Raw genomic sequence first — 12341 nt, forward strand, 5'->3', positions numbered from 1 at the left:
AGTTGGAGAACGAACAACGTTTAGTGTTATTAAATCCACACAAACAGACGCATAAAGTAAAATAATGTCACCGCATAAACGTATTGAATGACATTATTTTTTTGTAATTTTATTTATATATTGGGCTCTAACGTTATTGGGTAAATCATATCTAAGTTAACGCCGGCATACGGGCTTTGACTATTGCATAAAACCTTTCGGATCACAGTTCTTCTTCTTCTTTTGATGCCTATTACTTTTTCTATATGAATACCGTAAATGACGCTCGTTTTTTTAAACTGTCATTGGGAAATCAAATGCTATCTATCGTCGTTATTTCACGACGGCGTTCAAATCGCTGATAGCTGTTCGCAATTTAAGAAGATTTAAGCGTCATCAGCCGTAAATATCAGTTATGTTTGAATCGGAAGCCGTGCTCCTAACACCCAGCTAGTATCGTGCTTGGCCTCGTAAGATGTTTAAAATAGATCTTCTTTCGTATTAGGACGATTTATCGTACATTTCTAGCTGTGTAGAGACGAAAGTAGACGAGACAAAACATATCGTCCACGAAAAAATCGATCCCTATCGATGCGAAATATTGCTTTTGGGGTCTGCATCATCATACGATACATTCGAGTTGAGCTCAGTTGAAGAGGTAACTTGAATGAACAGAGAAAATTCATTTAGATAAATTTTGACCGGAGGCCTAGATAGCTTGGTTTGTTTCTTAAGCATATAACAGGTGTGGTCTTTAACATTGTCGACAGATTGTATCGTTGTCGTTATACGACAAGGCCTCCATATTGCAATAGTTCTTCAACAATATACCTTAACGCCTTCCAATAGATTTGAGAGGGCTTCGAAAGGAAAGTAATAACAAAACGAACTATTTAATCGCTGCTAATTCGATTGCAAGTTTCACTACACAAACGCAGTAGAGTAACCAATCCGTAATGCTGTTATACGATATAGAAAACTGAGCCATCTTAATAAATGTACAGACACATATATGTGGGATGAATATGTGTAAAGTTAAATATCGGATTATCAAAATTTAAGCCATACTATCTATTTAATTCATTTCAACGTCACTCTGTATCCCTCAATGAGATTTTCTTTCATTTAGATTTCAGTAAGCAGCCAAGCAAGACTAGAGCAGCCTCACGTCTCTCCTTTCGATGTACGAAGTGGGTCCCTCTGTATCACCTCGCCTTAGATAAGCTGGACCGACTATAGACAAAACACACAAACACGAGAAAACACATTAGAAGGGCGAACGTATGAAGCAGCTAGAACGAATACGATTCGAGTAGCTAGCTGGCTCATGTCAACGAAATCTTATATCTACTGGATGCGGCGACGTCCTTTGCAGCTCCTGAGTCTCGTGTCGTTCGTACGTAGCTAATGGCAGTAGAGGAGTCTTCAAATAAGATCGTCGCATGTATCGGCGACCGTAGAACACCGCAGCTATAGCTCAACATTGCCCTAGACGTGTAAGTAACGCTAATAATCCTTCTTTATTTTGATATAATGGAAAGGTGACAGGGTGCGACAGACGTAAAACGAAACGTCTCAGGTACGGCAATATTTTGCTGCAAAAAATTCTTTTGTACTCAAGGGATTGCGACTTCATCAATGTTTGATTGGATTAGACGACTTCAAAGATGAAATACTCCTGGGAAGAAGCATGACATGCTATAGTTGGTGAGCGATTCATCAATGTGATTTATGCGTCCTGTTCACATAAGTGCTACATTCATGTACTAGAAATAAATTAATCATTGCTATATGGAACTCGTTTCGCCTAATGCCGTACATACGATAAAAACGAAGCAATCATTCTGTCAGCTATAAGTATTGTTGATTTTCTCCCCGCATGCCTATGGCCTTCCAGTTTCGGCCTATGATAGGATTTCCATTGGAAGGTAAGCGAACAACTGTAAATATGTGCTCACTTCGAAAGAAACGGCTCTGCCCTTACGGGTACACATAACATTATTTATCATAACTCGTCTATTATATATGAGAATTGTCTACCCGATTCCATGAATCACTGCTCAACCAAATCACTGCTAATATCGAAACCCATAGTCTTCACACGCTTCAACTAGCATTTTTTTTGCCTTCGTTCTTCCAGAGAGTCTATGAGACGATGCTGGAACCATTGTTTCATGAAGCGTTAAGAAGTCTTACGAGTATAGAATTGCCGGGTGCATTTGTGCCGCTGCAAGCGAAACTTGTTATTACAGCTCAGCCGTTGGGAGGAAGTTGTACAGATATCACGACACGACCATTCAATCACACTAGTATATAGTCAGCCAGTAATTATTGGAGGGGAAGGCAACGACCTTGCAAAACTGTTGTCGACGAAGACAGACCTCAGAAGACGACTAAATGGATGCGAATGAATGCATTGTGATTTTTTAGCGGCCGCTCTTTCGTTCAGAGAGGAAACAATGTCATATTTACATTAGTCCTTCCCAATACGCTTTCCGCATCTACGTGTCTGCTGATGATGAATTAAGTTGATGAACGCATTCGCCAAAAAGCTTGCTCGAGCTACTTGAAGCCGACGTTCTTCGCGCTGGCACAGCAAGGTATAGGGAGAAACAAAACATAGCATCATATATGCTGCACATCGTCATCCTTACATTTGCTATTTTAACCTATACAATTGAATTGTTATCGACTGTATAGCCGAGCTAATGGGGTACCGTGAACCCATTCAGGTTTTTCCTTGTTTCTCTTCTAAGTGTGCGGCGGTCTAAATGGGCATTCACTGATATAGCTTCGGCTAGAAACTTCAGTGCCGTTGTTATCCCACGGTAAATGTGTGCAGGGATGGTAAAAGTCAGGACTTCTGTCTATTCCTTGTGCAAGTCTTCTATAGCCTTTTGGGCTATAGCCGTAAAAGCGTTCTGCTTTCCAAGTCAAGCACAGGACGGTGGCTATAACCTGCAATCGCTTCCGATGGATGCCGTGGACGTGTCAAGTCTCAGTTTTAATTTATCGGATGCATGAACAACGCGTTTTTTGGGGGGATTGCGATGAAATAGTTGATTGGCATTGCCGGGTGGTACCTCTGCGTGGCTTTAAGAACGATGTTCGCAAAACGCGATGGCTATCTATACTGTATTCTCCTCCATAAACGCTGGCAGGTAAAAACGACGGCTGTTTATAACCGCGTTACAGCTATTAGCCAAGCCAGCGTATTTATTTTTTGTGGGCTTGCCAAGAGTGCGAACAGGAGAAACAGTTTCCTTTGAACAAAATGCCTTTGTTTATTTATCAAATAACATAGAAGAAGCATGCAACAAAAGAAAATACGTAATTGCTATAGGTATGATGTTGTATTTACTACCGGTGGTAGATATTGTTGTCAATAAGGCTCGGAGGCAGAATGGAGACGCAGCAAGGATAACAAAGACGTCGACTTCCGTTGAGGTGCTCACGTGACGTCACTAAAGATTTAGTGATTTCTATGAAGCCTACATTTAAGGACATTGCTTGCGTCGAGATGATAATCTGGCTTAACCAACTGGGCATATGGTTACTTTCAGCCCTGAAATCGTATGTGCTTTTACTTGGCCAAGTTTCAAAAGCGGCAAAGAACTATGCGGAAAAAAAAATGGTCGATGTCCAACTTCAGCTGGGTTGCTTTTCGCCTGTTCGGAAAGACCTCTAGATACCGCTAGCGAGCCCACCAATGATGTTCTATCAAAAGATGTCAAAAGCATCTCTCGAAAACAGAATCGACCCGATGGAATTTACTGGTTGACTTCTCTCGGAGGAAATGCGTGTCTGCATATACAGACGTTGCCACCAATACGAAATCACAGAACATCGTCTGCCTCTTATATTTGCTATTTTGTTTTTAGATGCTGCTAGCTCACTGAGTAAGTTCATCCACGTTGTTCATCTCTGTCAGAGTCTCGACTCTCCTGCCTTGTCTAACAACCCAACGTTTCTCCTATTTTACGAACAAACGTCGGAACTGTTATGTTTTCCACGTTTCCACTGTATCCTAAGGACACTTCATCAGGCCTGAGTTGTTCTAGCCTTTACATACGATAAGGCAGACAGTTCACATGTCAACAAACGAATGCGTCACATCTTGCACAACGTGTCCCGGACTCGATAAATGGAATTCCCAACAAAGTTTCATTAGTTAATTCCAAATAGAATTAACCAACGAAACTTCGAGATCAATCTGACGCGTCCGACACATACAAGAAAAAGGAACGCTATAAGGGCCGGCTATAGATAGTAGAAAGAAAGAAAATTTTCTTAGGGAAACTGTTGCATTTACATCCGGGTGTTCTATCGAGGTTTTCGTACAAGAGGTATTCGTTTATAGGTTTACTGTTGTACACTCACTTGATAAGTCATTACAACTTCTATGAGAAGCTTGTTAAATTAGTCTACATATAACTTTCACATTAACTTTACATTAATCTCTCAACCCCTGGGTTTATTCTTCCAGTATTCTTTTACTTGTTCGTTCGAACCGCAACCTTTACTTCAAATCCACCTATAATACAACGCCTCCTCCGCTCCTAACTACGCTATCACCACACTATCTTACTTTTATTTCGATCACTGGAGGTGTCCTGATTGCGTTCTGTTTCTTCGATGGCGTCAACTTTCCCCTGCAGCGCTACCAGTACGAGCTAAGACTAACATCAACAGCAAAAAAAAAAAGTAAACACCTGCCCCCTTCCATTTGTCGATCGCTTACTAATAATAGACTCGCAGCAGCCAATACAGTCGTAGGCCGTTCAAGACACGCAGCTATCTCGCGTTTCGCGCCGCTATGAACATCTGTCGCTTCTGTCTCTTAGCCAGTTTCCTTTCATAATCAACTGTTGTGAGCCGTATCCCCAGATCCCATCGAGTCGCTCGCCAATGTCGACGGTCGTATGTTCCGCTAGCAGTTGATTCACTTTCAGACCCCACTGCTGTGACAATGACAGAGGTAGCCTGAAAATCGCAAGACGAAGTCGAAGCCGAGAGAAAACATTTGAACGAAACCTCCCACCAGGGTTCGTCCCACTATAACGTATAACGCCGGAACTGACAGACGCAACGGCATGCCGCGTAACACTGTGGCTCAATTGCCATCTAAAGTCCGATCTGCTAGAACTCTACTCAGTCTCCAGTCCATGATTTCGAGCCGGAGACAAGTTGGGTTTGTGACATAGGATGACTGACGCTTCATGTTATGCGGTGGGAACAACCGGGAACATTGGTCATCACTGCCGTGGGAACAGCTGGTAGAGTTAACGTAAGCATATAACATGATACTAAATTATCCGATAAAGTATCTACGCTATAGATGTGCGAGCAAGCAGATCCCTTAACTATAGAAGGATACTGCAAATATTCACAAAGCCCGTGACGCAGCATAAGTGTACGCGCGTATAACGTCTGCCGCGCGAGTTACAACGTCGTCCCACGTTTTGCAAATATCTTATCCTTCGATTTTTGTGGCCGCGGCAAGAATTACAACAGTGAGTTCAGCCGTACTTTCTCTCTCTGTTCTAGCTGATACTTAGAACCGAATTATTTGTATGAACAAAAGGATTTCTATGGGAAATAGTTGAACACTACCACATGACTTCGCTCCGATTGTACTATTTTGTTCGTTTAGCCTAAATAGAAATGTGTCACATTGATCGACTGCGTGATGTGGCCTGAGCCCACGTAATCACTTGCAAGGCTTAGCCGTCGTAATATCGCAATGGGTGGCTAACTTGAGAACACTGAACTGCTATGAACTTAAGCTAAATAGTAACTTTTCAAAACGATTTCTACCATAACTCTGTTACAGAACAAATCGTATGAAGATCAACACAGTAAGCTGTTGTGAATTTATGCAAACGCCTGATAGATTTGACGTAGGTAACTATGTAGTCGGTAGATGATGACAAGTCGTCGGATGGACAGAGGTATAACTGTGCCATACAAGATAAATAAACCTTTTTTTTTTTTTTTTTTTTTTTTGTTTTTACCGATGCTCAAAGTCGTTGTAATGTCTCTGGAAAACAAATTCGTATAGGCCTTCTTGTTAGCAGCGAAAGATCGCGTTCGCTTGTAAGTATACTTTCCGCAATAAAAAAGCTTGTTGTATCCTCTAGTAGATGTTCAGATTCTACTCAGTTGACTGGCGACCAATACAAGCAACGTTGAATCTGAAGTGCTGCCAGATTTCTGCGTTAGCAAACAGAGCAATCAGATTGTGGAACACTGCACCGGTTAAAACTAGAAGTCTCGTCGTTCTCTCATAGTAAACGAAATGCTACATAGCTACGACTATCTGAGCGACCTACCATACGAGGTATTGTGGCCTCTCAAATTAGCCGCGCTGCGCCAACCGGCTAATGCGGAATCTCCTCGGGCCTCGTGACTTACCTGCAACAGACAAGATAGATATTTGCAAGATTATGTGTGAAGCCTGGCCGAAAGGTATAATTGGCATTTTATTATGGACGTCGTATTTTCTACCAAATACAAATTTATTGTTCTTCACAGTGGGTTCTTCATTCGACATCTGTCAGAGTAGCAGGACTGTAAAGGATACTACTGACAAGAAAAATTCACCTCACCTAAAAGTCGTATTTAAACTTTATATACAATTTATATAAGACATAATTTTACTAGGCTTAATAGACGCAGCTAACCTGTGTCCGTGAGAAGAATGTTCTATAGTTCACAGTAAATACAATAGTAAGTATTTGTTTTAAGTAATCACTGGTTTGTCTCTTATAAACCGGTACCAAGGCACAAAGCATTTTCTAGTATTAAAATATATCTAAATATACAGAAGTTAAAGTAAATTACACGGCCAAGCGTGAAAAAGACGTATCCATTATAAATAACCTTTCATGGACGGTGTACCATAAAAAAATTGATACTGTTTGTATTTCTGACCGTAATAGTCGCGTACCGGAAATTAATCCTATAATAGCAGCATACCGGAGTTAGTAGTTGCTTTACAAGGGGTTTACTAGGGGTTTAGTAATAAAGAAAAACTCTATAGTTCAACCATTACTATACATGAACCATCATAAAGCGGTGGGTAACGTGTTTACCTGCGGAACCTAAGGACACGTGGAGGTCTAGATTCAAATAGGGACACTACATAGTTCGCACTGGGACGGGCCAGTTGCCGGCCGTTATGTCTAGCGGCATGAAAGACAAGCGGGATGCCGGGCATAAAAGACGAGAAACATTTTTTTTTTTTTTTCAACTACCATTCAATAGCCGTACATATACTATTCACACCTCATATTTCTGATTGAGCAGAGTAAAAAACAATTTGGCTCAAGGCCCATATTACCGAAATTCGTTCCGTTTATTCTAGCGGAAGCGCTGTGTTGCGTCCTGCCTTATTATTATTATTATTAAATTATTCAACCCATGTAAGGATCTCACTTATGCTTGCATGCTATATGCCAGTTAACCCCATCAGTTTTCGCTTGAAGAGAAATGATTTAGGCGATGACTGTGGCGGGGTCGTTCAAGCCAAAACCTGCTACAGACAGCATTTGTACTCCGTATAAATTAGATCGCAAAAATCACACCGTAGCGTTGCCATGTATAATTAAAATGTCCGAAAGGTGAACGAACTTAAACGTTTTAGCAAAACGTTTAGGCAAAACTGCAGGACAGAGAGAGCACGCATTTGCCGCCTCCTGGCGTGATCCAAACTTCGTTATTAAAATGTTCCGCGGTTCAGATTTACGTACACATACGAAAACATTCAGCTAACCTGGGGCAATTCGATTTTCTGTAATATACAGTTCTGGAATGATACAATGTATCCACTACAATCAATGAATCAAACTACCTTTTAAAAAAATCATTCTCAATACTTCATTGAACCTAATTAACACTCATACATATAGTATCTATTGATCCACCCAAGGCGATGTTGATCAATACACTTATCTACCCACATAGACAGACAATTTCTAATGAGACATAATTTATTACCCAATAGTCATACCTTCTTCAGACATCGATCACATGCAATCATTCTGATGGATACTTCTTGCCCTCCTCTTAGAATTCGCGCCAATAAGGACTTCATCACTACCGTGTTGCACCGCGCAATAGCAACCCGGTCGCTTTTATCCGCTAGTTGATTCCGCATATACTTCGTGGTACTCATTTCAGTCCGCCATAGACTTCTCAGTCAATCATGGCAAGACGACGACATTTGACAGAGACAGTCTATATACTCAACCGTTATAAAAATTCATTCCAAACCGCATTATTTGTCTCCTCGATAGATTAGCTCAGACGGGAGGCGGCTTGCCGTGTGAGTAGTATAGTACAATCACAGGAGAGGTGCTTTGTGCCCCACCCAGGGGTAAGCCGATTTTTGTTGGTGGCTAGAAATTGCCACTGATAGTACAGCTACCGCATCACACATGAAGCGGTACCACATCAGCGGCGAGGGGTTACTAGCTATTCGGAGCCGTTGTAAGTAGCTGCTGATTGATAACTACGAAGAACTTTATTGTTAAAGAAAAAAATCCTTTCTCGATTATAGTTACCGTTTCGCTTCAGCTGTCTCTTAGTGCGCAACGGTCGAGTGCCGTAGCGACACTAAGTGCTCTTCGTATGGTAGGTTTGCAATGAGACACACGTATGGCCAAACAAGTATGCGCTAGACCCCAAGAATTGTTCTTATATTGAACGTTTTCGAGAAATCTGAGTGGAAAAATAGGGCTGCCAACAGCCGCTCAACAGAGCTCGTACTATGTGTATATTCGTTGTCTGCTTTTCGCTGTAATAACTGATGCTGTACGCCGGAAAGCAACGATGAACGAACGCCCTCGATCGTCCGATGATTAAGACTGAACGAACACGCTTCAAACGCCAGGCATTTTTCGATGCCAGGTAGAAATGTACATATACTACGGGTGTATAGGTAGATCTCGCTTGGATGCGAAAAATCGTAATTTGCCGATGATGTGCCCATTACGACACCGTTTCTGACAGACCTCAAAGACACGCGTGGCCATTGAAATGTGCAGGAAACGATAGCGGACGGAAAAGAGGCGTTGAGGATGGCCAAATCAACGGTATTGTTTGAGTAATTACGCGGCTTCGATAGTAGTGTTACACGTATTTAGACGGATGCCGATTTTTGTTTTGCGATATATGAATACAAGTTAGGCACTATGAACCTCCTCCTCCGAAGCTTGGATAGCTTATCAGAAACAAAGTAGGAAGTAGGAACGGTCTTCAATACTATCAATATCAGGTAAGAAATGAATTATTAGTATTTTCATGGTTGTTATCAGTACGATGATTGTGATTGTTGAGTAATCGAATTGATGTTAATTGTTGCCGAAGAACTCCCGTCATAAAAAATTGTTACACGCGTAACGTTATTACGTGCCAGCCCTTTCTGCCAGCATTAGAATTTAGAATAATTAGATAGAATAATAGGACTGGTCCTATTCTGTCCAGAACGCAGGCGCCTCGAACAACGCAGGCGTAAACGTTCACCGATCGTCACGGAAGCCTCGCCGGAAATTCAACTGGCACCAACCTACCGCCGCCATTGGTGACGCCTTTGTCAACAAACTTTCAGACATTTGAAATGGTCTAGGTCTCGAACCGGCACACATCATTTCGTGCTGTGAAATGCCAACCGTCCGAAATCGTGCTGAATCACCATAACAATCGATCAACTCAATGATACAGTATTTGTCTTAGCTCAACAACATGTACCCTCGTCTCCCCGTTGTGGTGACCAATGCTGAACCAAAATACGAGAATAAGGTAAACTCATAAATTGATATAGTTGGTGGATAAAATGAAATATCATGCCTCGAGTTAGTAATGTATGATCGAGTCTCGGGTAGTGATCTCGAAGCCAGCCATCACCGTTTTAACACGGTGTGGTTCAACACAGTGATCATATATACAAATTTGATGAAATTCAGTAAGCACCAAAAAAATGTATACGTACGAATTAACCCTAGTCGCTCGCAGTTCGGCCGGACTAAGGAGAGGCTGATTCACGCGACTTCATTAACACTTTCTCTATGCATGGACCCGAATCCGTAATCAGTCGCAAGGGGCATAGATAAATAAGGCTGGTCTTTCGCTCAATTATTAAGTAGTAAATTGATATACGTACAGGAGAAACGTTAGTGCGATCACATCCGATTCGAAGAGGAAAGTCAAAGGTTAACATAGCCATGACGAAATGGCGGAATCGGCGGTAAACGACAAAGTCCACTGTCACAAACTTGTGTAATATTAATCCAACCTTTAGGTGTTTACCACTCTCCTCTCGTTTTCAGGACAAATGCCTTACTTATCAATGAAGAAAGGCTTGCCTTAGAGACGCTTTGGCAACGTGCTACTGTTACATTCAGTGCAGCGCCACTGAAAGCGGCTATTAAATTCGAGTCAGTATTGCGTGTACGTTGACGGACGCCACTGAAATTCCTATGAGATCAAGAGAATTAGATGCATCGACGAATGACCACAGAGGTCCGCGCTGGCAGACGGTATAGCACGGAAGACCTTCGCAGTTAGTGCGACCGAGCTGTCAGATTGTAATTGCCAGGCTTAATTATCTTACGTAGCGTCGCTCAGCGATGGGGTTCTTGCCGCATGAATAGGGCAGTACAAGCAATAGGGGCCGTCTAGCAGTTGCTCACCAGGCTAAAACCGTTGTTTTAGATAAATGACGCGGGACGACAAAAAGGTCAGCGTAAAACGCAAAAATACCACTGATATGATAAAAGAGTAGTTTGCTACAACTCAGAACAACGTTAGCTTAAGCGGCTAGCTAGCTTTTTCAATTAGAATACGCAAGGATACGTGCTTAATAAATTTAAGGCTGAGGGCCAAGTAATGAAAATGTATATTAGAATATATAGAAGAGGCGCTCTTGATAATCTCGTTAAAAATCTTATATTTGGCTCATCATGAATGCTCATGATGCGGAATAGGATCGACGCCTTCCAATGAAAATTTAGAACAAAGGATGTTAATATCCAATTTTATATTAAGGCAAAAACAAAAGCGTATAAACTTTGTGTAGCGAAGCATGTTGAATATCGACTCGACTTAACAATCGTTAGTTTAATAATGGATGTTAAACCAATTTTTTGTTAACAGGTATTCACTCCAGCCTCTAGGCGCCAGATGTTCCGCGGCGAAATTTTAAAATCAGTTGTTTTATGGAAACGATTTCGTGAATAAAATTATCAATTTTTTTTGTCGCAGTCCTAATTCGCTGAGAGTCCTATTGTTCTTTATGATAACAACTGTTTGTATTACAATATCAAAGTCAACTCACCCGTGCTTCGTTACCCTTCCCGTAAGTAGAGCAATTGAAAAATTTACTATAAACAAAGACCGATTTCGGCCAATGTCACACAATATAATGCGCAACATTGAATCGTTTCTTCGGTAAAATCTACGCCGGAAAAATCCCCTTATTTCCTTAATCTTTAGCTATATTCTAAAGTGAATAAGCGTGCGTGCCACAATTGTTTCTCCCTCTAGGGCTAACTAGTACTGCTCAGGTACGAGTAGAAGGCTCAATCAGGCGACTTGTAATAGCTCTCCAACTTTAGTTCATAATGAGTCGATTATCAGCAAGACGCCTCGCCAAGGACGGGGCGGGCCCATCGGTAAACTAACCTACTCGCGACCCAGCAACCAGCGGGGCACGTGTGGTATACTACATATGTTCAAAGAGTTACCCCTTGGATTGTTTACGTGTATTCCGGAAATTTATCTTAGAAGAGTGGTTTTTATTTTTTTAACTGTCTGGATTTCATGTCTGTTTTAACTATGCCAAGAGGAACTCATCGGTACTCGTACTACGAATAGGTTAGAGTATTTTCGTTAACGAACATAGTCATGCAAATCCGATATTTCAGCTGGCATCCGCCGCGCGTCGCTTGATCTTTTCAACTTTTCATGCCGCATCACTGACTTTTGTCCGTATTATCTGAACATTTTTTGCGTACTTCCTTTCTATGTATATATATATATATATATATATATATATATATATGTTTATTGGCCTGACGTGTAACCCATCTAGTTTATCTAGCTGTGACAGATGACTGTTTCGGTACCTGTCACGTCAAATCGTGTTCGAAACATTGTTGACAGTGGCAGCAAAAGACTGAGAGAATATAGAATAACGAAAAAACAACAAATGTACGGCAACGCGAACTAGTAACAACGTTAACTAGCATATGTTCTCGTATCGTAAACTGTTTCCATAGAACCTACATTTAAATTATTTCATCAACGTACGTTTCTGTGTAATAACACGAAAATATCGACATGTACTGAACTCCAATGTATCC

General features: G+C 41.4%; 1 protein-coding gene across 4 annotated transcripts in view; it reads right to left on the reverse strand.

Annotated features, from left to right (window-relative positions):
* The window catches only part of LOC111243915 (uncharacterized), a 174049-nt gene that overhangs the window by 136268 nt on the left and 25440 nt on the right, over positions 1–12341 (reverse strand). The window lies entirely within an intron of this gene.

Source organism: Varroa destructor, unplaced genomic scaffold, assembly GCF_002443255.2.
Source record: "Varroa destructor unplaced genomic scaffold, Vdes_3.0 BEIS01000002.1, whole genome shotgun sequence".
NCBI classification, from domain to species: domain Eukaryota; kingdom Metazoa; phylum Arthropoda; class Arachnida; order Mesostigmata; family Varroidae; genus Varroa; species Varroa destructor.